This window comes from Myotis nattereri (genome assembly GCF_964212035.1).
Source record: "Myotis nattereri genome assembly, chromosome: 4".
NCBI lineage: Eukaryota > Metazoa > Chordata > Mammalia > Chiroptera > Vespertilionidae > Myotis > Myotis nattereri.
The window spans coordinates 49,020,311-49,030,223 of NC_138079.1; positions in this window are offsets into that span (position 1 = coordinate 49,020,311).

Below are 9,913 nucleotides of genomic sequence, written 5' to 3' on the forward strand. Positions count from 1 at the left end.
CCAAACCACATTGGCTTTAATATGAATCTTATTTTCTTTAACAAAATGAAGAAAAATGGTAATTCTCCATTTAAAAAATGTAATGAAAATGTCCATATAAAGCGCTAAGACTATCTCTGCAGGAAAAGAAAACTGAAGTGTATGTTGGAAAGTCAGTAACTCAATTTGGACTAACTCATGAGGTCAATTCAGGTAATAATCTAATTTAACTCTAGCAGTAAACATTTATTAGTTAATTCTTTAGTATTTGTTTAATAATCTGGAACTAAAGTCTTTCCTAGGGAGAAAAACAAATATTTTGGAAATAAATCTGACAAGGTGGTTAGTACATTTCCCCTCTTTTACTGAGTTATAAAACTATCAGTAGTTGAAGAGATGATTGAAAACAAGCATTTGTCAAAAACTAATTTCATGAAGCAATACTAAATTCAGTACAGAAGTATTTTAAAATAGCATCAACTTAATAAAAAAAAATTTCTTCTAATTTAAAAGAATACTAACAGATACATGTTTGTCTTCTGCAATACTACTACTACTATATTTGCCCTAGCATTAGTCAAGAGAAAGGGCCATTTAAAAGGGTGTTTACAAAGTTAGTTTCATAATCATCTTTTAGTAATCAATGATAGTCCTTTGTTCTACCGAGGTTCAGACAGAATTGTCATACTCAGAAATTATCACTAAGAAATAATTCATTATAATTTTGTTGTTAGTGTGGTTCTAAACCACTTACTCCAATCTCATAGTTTTGAATTATTTAAAACTAGGGGCCCGGTGCACGAAATTCGTGCACTGGGTGTGTGTGTGGGGGGGAGAGTGTCCCTCAGCCCAGCCTGCCCCCTCTCACATACTGGGAGCCCTCAGACGTTGACCCCCATCACCCTCCGATCGCCTGATCGGCCCCTTGCCCAGGCCTGACGCCTCCGCCAGAGGTGTCAGGCTTGGACAGGGGACCCCCACCTCCCCCCGATCACTGGCTCTGGCCCTCGCCCAGGCCTGAGGCCTCTGGCCCAGGAATCATGCCTGGGCAGGGGACCCCCATCTCCCTCTGATCGCTTGCTCCACCCCCCGCCCAAGCCTGACGCCTCTGACCCAGGCTTCAGGCCTGGGCAAGGGGACCATCATATCCCCCCAATCCCCGGCTCCGCCCCCCCACCCAGGCCTGATGCCTCGGCCAGAGGAGTTGACCCTCATCACCCTCCGATCACCAATCACCGGATCGGCCCCTTGACCAGGCCTGAGGCCTCCGGCAGAGGTGTCAGGCCTGGGCAGGGGACCCCCAGCTCCCCACGGTTGCCTCTGGCCTAGGCGTCTGGCCCAGGCAGCGGGGGGCGCCACGATTGTGGGCTTCGCTTTAGGCCCAGGCAAGGGACCCCTAGCTCCTGGGACTGCCAGCTTCGACCGTGCCCAGCTCCCATCGCTGGCTCCACCCCTACTTCCTGCTATCACTGGCCAGGGCGGCAAAGGCGCCTGATTCTCCAATCATGGCTGGGGTGCAGGGCAAAGGCGGCCCCAGGGCCGCCTTTGCCCTGCCCCCCAGCTCTTAGCTCCCCCCTGGGTTTCAGATCACTGTCAGTGGCAGGGGGTTTCTTCCTGCTTTCCCTTTCACCTCCCTGCATTGTGACTACATATGCAAATTAGCCGCCATCTTGTTGGCAGTTAACTGCCAATCTTAGTTGGCAGTTAATTTGCATATAGCCCTGATTAGCCAATGAAAACCGTATTGCCATACGCCAATTACCATTTTTCTCTTTTATTAGTGTAGATGTCCCAAAATTAGATAGTATTATGACAGTTCCTTACACTTTCCAAACAAAATTTTAGTTCATTTTTGTAAAGAAAAAAAAATACAGCACATTTAGCCATGGACTATAGCCACCGAAATAGAATGTGGTAACTATAAAGAGACTGAGTACAACTATTCCAAGTATAGTTTGCACTATGTTGAACTAGTCAAATGAGTTCTGCATGTCAATGCTTTGCATTGGTCATTTAGCACTGACTCAAAGAATTGAAAATACATCTAGTGATCTGTTCATCAAACTTCATTGAAAATGAAAGTGCCTCTTCACCTTGGTCCCACCATGAAGACAGTTAAAGTAGACTACTCTATCCTCCAAGATGTCCATTGTGAGAATGTTCTCAGAGTAACTACAGAAGCTTTTTTTATAGACAACAAATTTTTAACAGAGGGTCTGCAGCTGGGTTGAAATAGTGACTCCCAGCAAGTGCTCCAAACCCAGCTGGTAAGAAACTACTTATATCCTGATTAGTAAATAACCTATAGATGGTATGAAGAGTGAAGTCCTAGGACCTACATCCCTGGTGTAAACTTTGTGCTGCTCTCTAGAAACTATAATAGGCAAAAATAGCACAAGATTTCCAGTCTTCAGAAGCATTACTATTCATTTAAAAATCTTACTTGACTTTGAGTCCATTCATTATGACTTAGTTTATTATTATCAGTGAATGAAACCTAAAATATGACAATTTTGTCATTTTAAAAAAGAACTAAATACTAAAGTGAATAAAAAGTTAATTAACAAGAAACTATAGTTACCATCAAAATATGCAAATTTTAACAGATTATCTAGTTTTTGAATGATTTCTTTATTGTGGAGGAGCTTGTTATTTTACTTAGTCATTTGTGGTACATTAGTCCATTTTCTCCTAGAAAAGAATCCTATATAATAAAAACCCTAATATGCAAATTGACCGAAAGATGGAACAAAGGGCGGAAAGACTGGCAGAATGACCAGGCTACTGGTGGTGGCAATCAGGATGCGGGGCGTTGCAGCGATCAGGGGGCAGGGCCGGCCAGCAGGCAGTGCCAGGCCGCCAGCCAAGGTGGGTGCCAGCAGGGGGGCCCCTGACCACCCCACCTGCCAGTCACCTCACAGATGGCCCTGATCACCGGCCAGGCCTAGGGACCCTACCTTACATATTGGAAACAGTCTCTTAGATTTAAGAATTAAAACCTGGCAAGGCTACTCTAACACTGAAAAAACAGGATGATGCAGCGATGACATGCATGGACGCTGGCTTGCGCATTTTGTGGTCAGCTCTAATTCTGACACTTATAACTGTGTGACAAAGCCAATTACTTAACTTCTCTCTGCTTCAGTTTTTCCACCCATAAGATGGAAAAAATGGTACTACTGCCTCAGAAGGATCATGTTATGTACTACCTTTTATAATCAGGGCAAAAAATGTGGTTGCCCATACAACAGCAAGATGCCTTTCACCTGTATGAAAAGTATGGTCACTGGTGCATGCAGCATCCTGGATTGCGAGAGGGATGTCAGACTGCCGGTTTAGGCCCAACATCCCCTGAGGGGTCCCAGATTAAAAGAGGATGCAGGCCAGGCTGAGGGAAGCCCTCTTCCCCCCCCTGCCATGCACAATTTTGTGCACTAGGCCTCTAGTATATGATAAATTGATACTCGTCAATATATGAAATACCAGCACTGAAATTTATAAAAATAAACTTTAAGATCAAAATTTGAATTTTTAGAAAATATCTACTACTGACATTATAAAACCTTAATATGAAATCTACATGTTTTTATAGAATATTAATATTAAAGATATATGACTTTTATGAGTATTTAATACATTTCATAGTATTGGAATACTATTTGGTTATAAAGTTGTTGCTTGCTACCAAATTAATGAATTTGGTATTTAAGATGTAACTCTGTGTAGTGGAGAGAAAGCAGGCTTGGAGAGCAAACACTCCATTAAAGTGCTGGATGTGACACCCTCTAACTGTATAATAATGGGTAACTACTTTATACCTAATGAGGTTGTTATGATGATTAAAGGAGATAATATATGCAAAAACACTTGGTTCAGAGTTGGCTTTCAGTAATCAATAGTGCCTTTCCCTTCTTCAATTCTCTTTCCTTGTGCTATGTAGATATTTTTCCCTTTTTTTTTTTTTTTAGATATTCACAATAGACCAACATAGCAGCTACCTTGATTTTTAAAATATAGTCCTGTAGTCCTCAGTAAATGTCACAATCCCTGCACATACTGGCCATATCTATCTATCAAGACAAAAACATTTTTTTTCAGAGCATGTGTATTTGCTCACTAGACAAATTATATGAAGACCAACTTGCTGTTAATTTTGGAATCAATGCTTCAACTTGTCATTTTTATTTTTTCCAAACTGTTAGCTCATTTATTTTGTTAAAAATTCTATACACAAAATTCAATGAGAAAAACAAAAAAAATGTGATTTCAATAATTTCTAGAAAATTCTTAATATAATTTAATAATATTTTAAGCTGTTATAAAAATGTGCATAAGTGAAATGTATTGTTCAATTCAATGGTCTAAATTAAAATAACTTTTTAATTCAACATCTGACTTAAAACTAAAATATAAATAATACTACTATAGAAAGGAAGGCAAAATTTCAGGTAAACCAATCTAAAAGAAAGTAACACTCTGCCCTGGCCGGTTTGGCTCAGTGGATAGAGCGTCGGCCTGAGGACTGCAGGGTCCCAGGTTCGATTCTGGTCAAGGGCACATGCCCGGGTTGTGGGCTCGATCCCCAGTGCGGGGGGGGGGGGGGGGGGTGGGGGGGGTGCAGGAGGCAGCCAATCAATGATTCTCACTCACCATTGATGTTTCTGTCTCTCGCTCCCTCTCCCTTCCTCCCTGAAATAAACAGAAATATTTAAAAAAAAAAAAAAAGAAAAGAAAGTAACCCTCAAATCCAAAAATACAGTGAACTGTAAGTCAGTCTTATTTATTTACTACAAAATCCCTGCTAGAACATTCACTTCAGAATAACTTTGTGGATGAAATTCTCAGTGTCTGCCTTTTTAAAAAAAATAATAATAATGATAGATTTCTTTTGATCTTTCAGAGCCCCAATCATTTTTGCCCCAGCAATATTTTTTTTAGTCTTTAAAACACTCTGTGGAATACAGAATAAGGTTAAAGGCAGCATTCTGTCTGTGAGGCCTTCCTCGGGCAGAAAAAGAAATTTAGAAAAAAACAGTTTTATATATTAAGGCCTGAAGAAAGCCTAACAGCCAAAACATCACCTTTAACATGGTTTCTATTTCTGAGTAGTTAATCAACCAACCCCTCCTTTATTCTTTGGTCTACAAACTAGTATGGGATTCTCTCTCAGTATTGTGAATGTGTTCTGTCTTTTGGGCTTCATTAGAAAGTCTCTCAATATTATTAGCCTTTTATTCCTCCTCATTGTACAACAGCAAATGAATGCTTAGTCAAGCTGCAGAAGCAACAGCACAATTGCCAATTTTATATACACTTGAAATTTACGGTATGTGTATTCTCAAACCATTAGCTTACAAAGCATGGTCTTTCTCATTAAATAATAGGCTTGGTTACGATGATCTACGCATTAATTCATAACATGCCCTAAAGCTGCGATTGCTGAAAAAGAGAATACACACGCTGCAGTTGCACGCGACAACATAGATGAATTGCAAAAATATATATAAATAAATAAAAAAGCATATATTATGTAATCAAATTTATATAAAATTTCGAGGTTACCTAGGTATGTGAGGCTAGGGGGAGACAAAGAAGCTGGGAGGGAGAAATTATAAAGTGATATGAGGCCCTAACCCAGCCGTGGGCAAACTACGGCCCGCAGGCCGGATCCGGCCCATTTGAAATGAATAAAACTAAAAAAAAAAGACCGTACCCTTTTATGTAATGATGTTTACTTCGAATTTATATTAGTTCACACAAACACTCCATCCATGCTTTTGTTCCGGCCCTCCGGTCCAGTTTAAGAACCCATTGTAGCCCTCGAGTCAAAAAGTTTGCCCACCCCTGCAACCGGTTTGGCTCAGTGGATAGAGCGACGGCCTGCGGAATGAAGGGTCCCAGGTTTGATTCCAGTGAAGGGCATGTACCTTGGTTGCAGGCACATCCCCAGTAGGGGGTGTGCAGGAGGCAGCTGATCGATGTTTCTCTCTCATCGATGTTTCTAACTCTCTATCCCTCTCCCTTCCTCTCTGTAAACAATCAATAAAATATATTTTTTAAAAAAGGGGATATGAGGAAACTGAGGTATTGGACATGTTCAGTTTCTTGATTGTGATTAATTGATACTACCCAACAGGGCAAGGAGACCGTGTCTGGAATTCAGGGGATTCTCTGGGCACTTCTTAGAACTTCCATGTCCAATAGTAAAAGTTAATTGAAAACTCCAATAACTAAAAAGGGCAGGATTCAGACCCATCACAAATAAAAGTTTGGTAAAGTCCTTTACCAGCCAGGTGAGGTCCTAGTTCAGTGATGGCGAACCTATGACACGTGTGTCAGAGGTGACATGCGAACTCATTTTTTGGGTTGATTTTTCTTTGTTTAAATGGCATTTAAATATATAAAATAAATATAAAAAATATAAGTCTTTGTTTTACTATGGTTGCAAATATCAAAAAATTTCTATATGTGCCACGGCACCAGGGTTAAGTTAGGGTTTTTCAAAATGCTGACACACCGAGCTCAAAAGGTTTGCCATGAAGGAAGGCAAAAGAACTGTGAAAGTAGGCAATCTGTGATACTTTGCTATGACAACCCTAGCAAATTAATACAATGTACTTTTTACCCAGGCAAATGGACAGCTGAGGATTCTGCCCACTGAGAGAATTGCTCTTGGTTATATTTCCCTGCAGGTCCAGACATTCTAATTACCACTATGCCTCTGCTATCCACTACAGGAAATATGCCCAAATGGTTTTTGGAAACTAAATGCTGCTGTTTGGCCTATAGAGAACAGTCACCGTGGAGCTATTCAAGGATTCGGGTGCTCCGCTCACATAGTTAGGAATGGCTATGCATGACATGCATGATAAATCCACTCCAACATTCCTATCTCTATAAGCCTTTGACTTTTACTATTTCAAAGAATTCCTGGCATATAGAGTCTAACTTTCAGTCAACCAAGCAAGTAAACTTTTAGTCACTTCCAGCTACACAAGCTGTGCATTAAGTTTAGAATCTTTAGTTAAGTGCATCCATATCCAACATAATGTTCTAGTCCATCTGTATTGGTCTAACGCCCTTAGAATTCATTTCCTTATTTATTCCACAAATTTCTGTCAATATAAATTAGCAGAATTTTGCCATATAAGTTATTGGCATATAAGTTATTTTGTGAGACTAAGTACTTTGGAGCACACTGAGATAGGACCTTAATAATAGCTCTAAAAAGAATGGTTGGGGTGAGCCTTGAGAAAAATGGGTGCCCCCTTAAAAGGTAGATGCCCTGGGTAAGGTTATTGCAGGGTCTGCAAGCAGGGAAGGGTAGTCTTCTCATAGGCAAGCTGCTTCCATTTGGTGAGCCTGTCAATTCAACTTATGTTGTAATTTTGTAATCTTTACAATTAAATTCTATGTTTAATTTTCAGCAATATTGGTACTGTTGTTACATGAAATAAGAGATTATTTTAAGGCTATCATAGAAGCTCTCAGGTTCTCTGACCATGTCTTGAACTATGTTAAAAACATGTGCTTCTCAATTTTTTTTCTGTAAATAAATATTCCAGTTCATTCAGAAGAATCCATCCTATACCAAGCTTCTTTTAGTCATTAATACAGCCATAATGGTCAAGCGTGATAACATTTTGGCTCCCAAGGTACTTCTTTCCAAAGATACTCATCACAATCATAGGTGATAATTTGATTAATTGTGATGCCTCCTCATGCCATGGGTTACTAGCATTTCATATTTTATTGTCACAGACCTCAGCATTTAATTCAAGTCCAAGGACATGCCCAAATCCCATCTTTGTAAACCTCAAATCCCATCTTTATAAAATATTCCGATAATTATTCTACTTTATTTAGACTTTATGTAAAATATATATCAAATTATTTCATAACCTGTAAAATATAATTAGTACTAATAATTGTGTAGAAAAAAATGATCCCTAATAAAATGCAAAAATATTTTGAAGTATTATAAACTCTCATGTAAATCACTGAAAAGTGTTTTCCTTATATTGTAGTAAACCTACTAAATCTATTACTTAGGTAATAAATCTAATGCTTATTTTAGACCAACAACGTATGATGCCTCTCAAGGAATTTGTGTGTAGCTAAGCTATAGATTGACTCATTTCTAATTTTTAGATGTATTAGAGGCACATTATAGACACAACTAAATTCCCTAGCAAAAAAGATAATGTTTTCATTTCAACTTTGATTTTGCATTCTTTTTGAATGCCCTAAATTTATAGCTGTTTGGGAGAAGACAAAGGGGCTTATAGTTATAGCATTATAGCAGCACGTTTTTGTTTTTATTTTCCTCCTCCATAACTCCTCATGGTAGGTGGGTGAAAAAAGGAAATTATCTATAATTCAATTTTTATTAAATAGTAAGTTGGCGGAATTAGAAAATGGCGACCAGCAGGAAGGTAGGGAGGGAGAGAGTGTGAGAGCACAAGGAAGTGATAGAGGAGTGTGTGGACGCGTGTGGTGTGTGTGTATGAGCTAGGGACAGTTAGATTCTGCAGGGCTTCTAAGGGGCTGCTAAACCGGGCAGTCTTAGGCAGCCGAGTCCCGCTCCCTGCGCGGACACTCCTGGGCGGCCAGCACAGGCACGGCGACCATGCCATCTTGGGAAACAGAGCTGCTTGAGACTAGGATCCTGGCCTCAGCACCACCCAGTCTGATCTCGGACGCATACCAGGACCCTGCAGCCTCTGGGGACAGAGACCTGTGACCACAGCTACAGACCTGCGGACACCAAAAGTTCAGAAATCCCCGCGGCAGATCCGTGAGTAACAGAGCCCATCCCCTCTTCCCGCAGGCTTGCAGCAGCGCCAGAGTAACTAACTGATAGACCCACCCCTTGCCGGGGCCTCAGCGCTCCAGGAACTTTAGCCTGGAAGTGCGAGAGCACCTTGGAACTGATCCCGCGTAGGGCAGGGTTCAGGAGTCCTGGGCTGGGAGCAATCCCGGGAACCCCAGGAACTGAGCCTAAGCACACTGCCGGTTTCTGAGCCCTGGGCTGGGAGCAATCGCGTGAACACCGGGAATTTGTCCTGCGTATCACAGGCCCAGGGACCCTGATTCTCTGGGCAGGAGGCAGCACCAAGCACCAGTGACTTGACTGTGTTTCTTATCACCTGCGCCTGAGATCCTGATTTCCTGTGCATTCATACTAAGAGCCAGTGATTCCAATTCCTGGTGCAAGGGCACACAGGGACCCTGATTCTCAAGGCAAGGTCGCGCGAAGCGACAGAGACTCTGATACTGGATTCTGGGGAACTCTGACTCCTGACGCATGCTAGGGGGCTCTGGTTTTCAACACGCTTTAGGGGGGTCTGTGTTTCAGCACGGTGCAGGCAGGGTCCCTGATTCTAAGGGCGCATACGAGGCCACATTGAGCGCTGACAACACTGACTCTGAGCGAGCCTGGTTCCCACCAACCCACAACAACCACACATCTTAGTGTCAGAGCTCTTCAGTGACACTAGGGTGGTGGGAGGCTCCCACTGCACACGGCCCAGGCCCACGCAACTCGACGCTTGAACCATTGGGAGATAATCAGAATGAAGAGACGAAACAACACCCAGAGGAAAGACAATGAGGAGTCACCAAGAAAGGACATTAATGAAGTTGAAGCATGCAACATGACAGAAAAAGAATTCAGAATAATGGTTGTACAATTCATTCACCGGATGGATGAGAAAATCAACAATCTATGCAAGAATCAGGAAGAAATGAAAAGTGATATAGCTACAATCAAAAACACCATGGAAAGTTTCAACAGCAGACTAGAAGAAGCAGAGGACCGAATTAGGGAATTAGAAGATAAGGCAGAGAAACAAGCTCAATCTGAACAGCAACTGGAGAAAAAAATTAAAAAGCAGGAGGAGAGCCTAAGGGAGCTTCGGGACAATAGGAAACG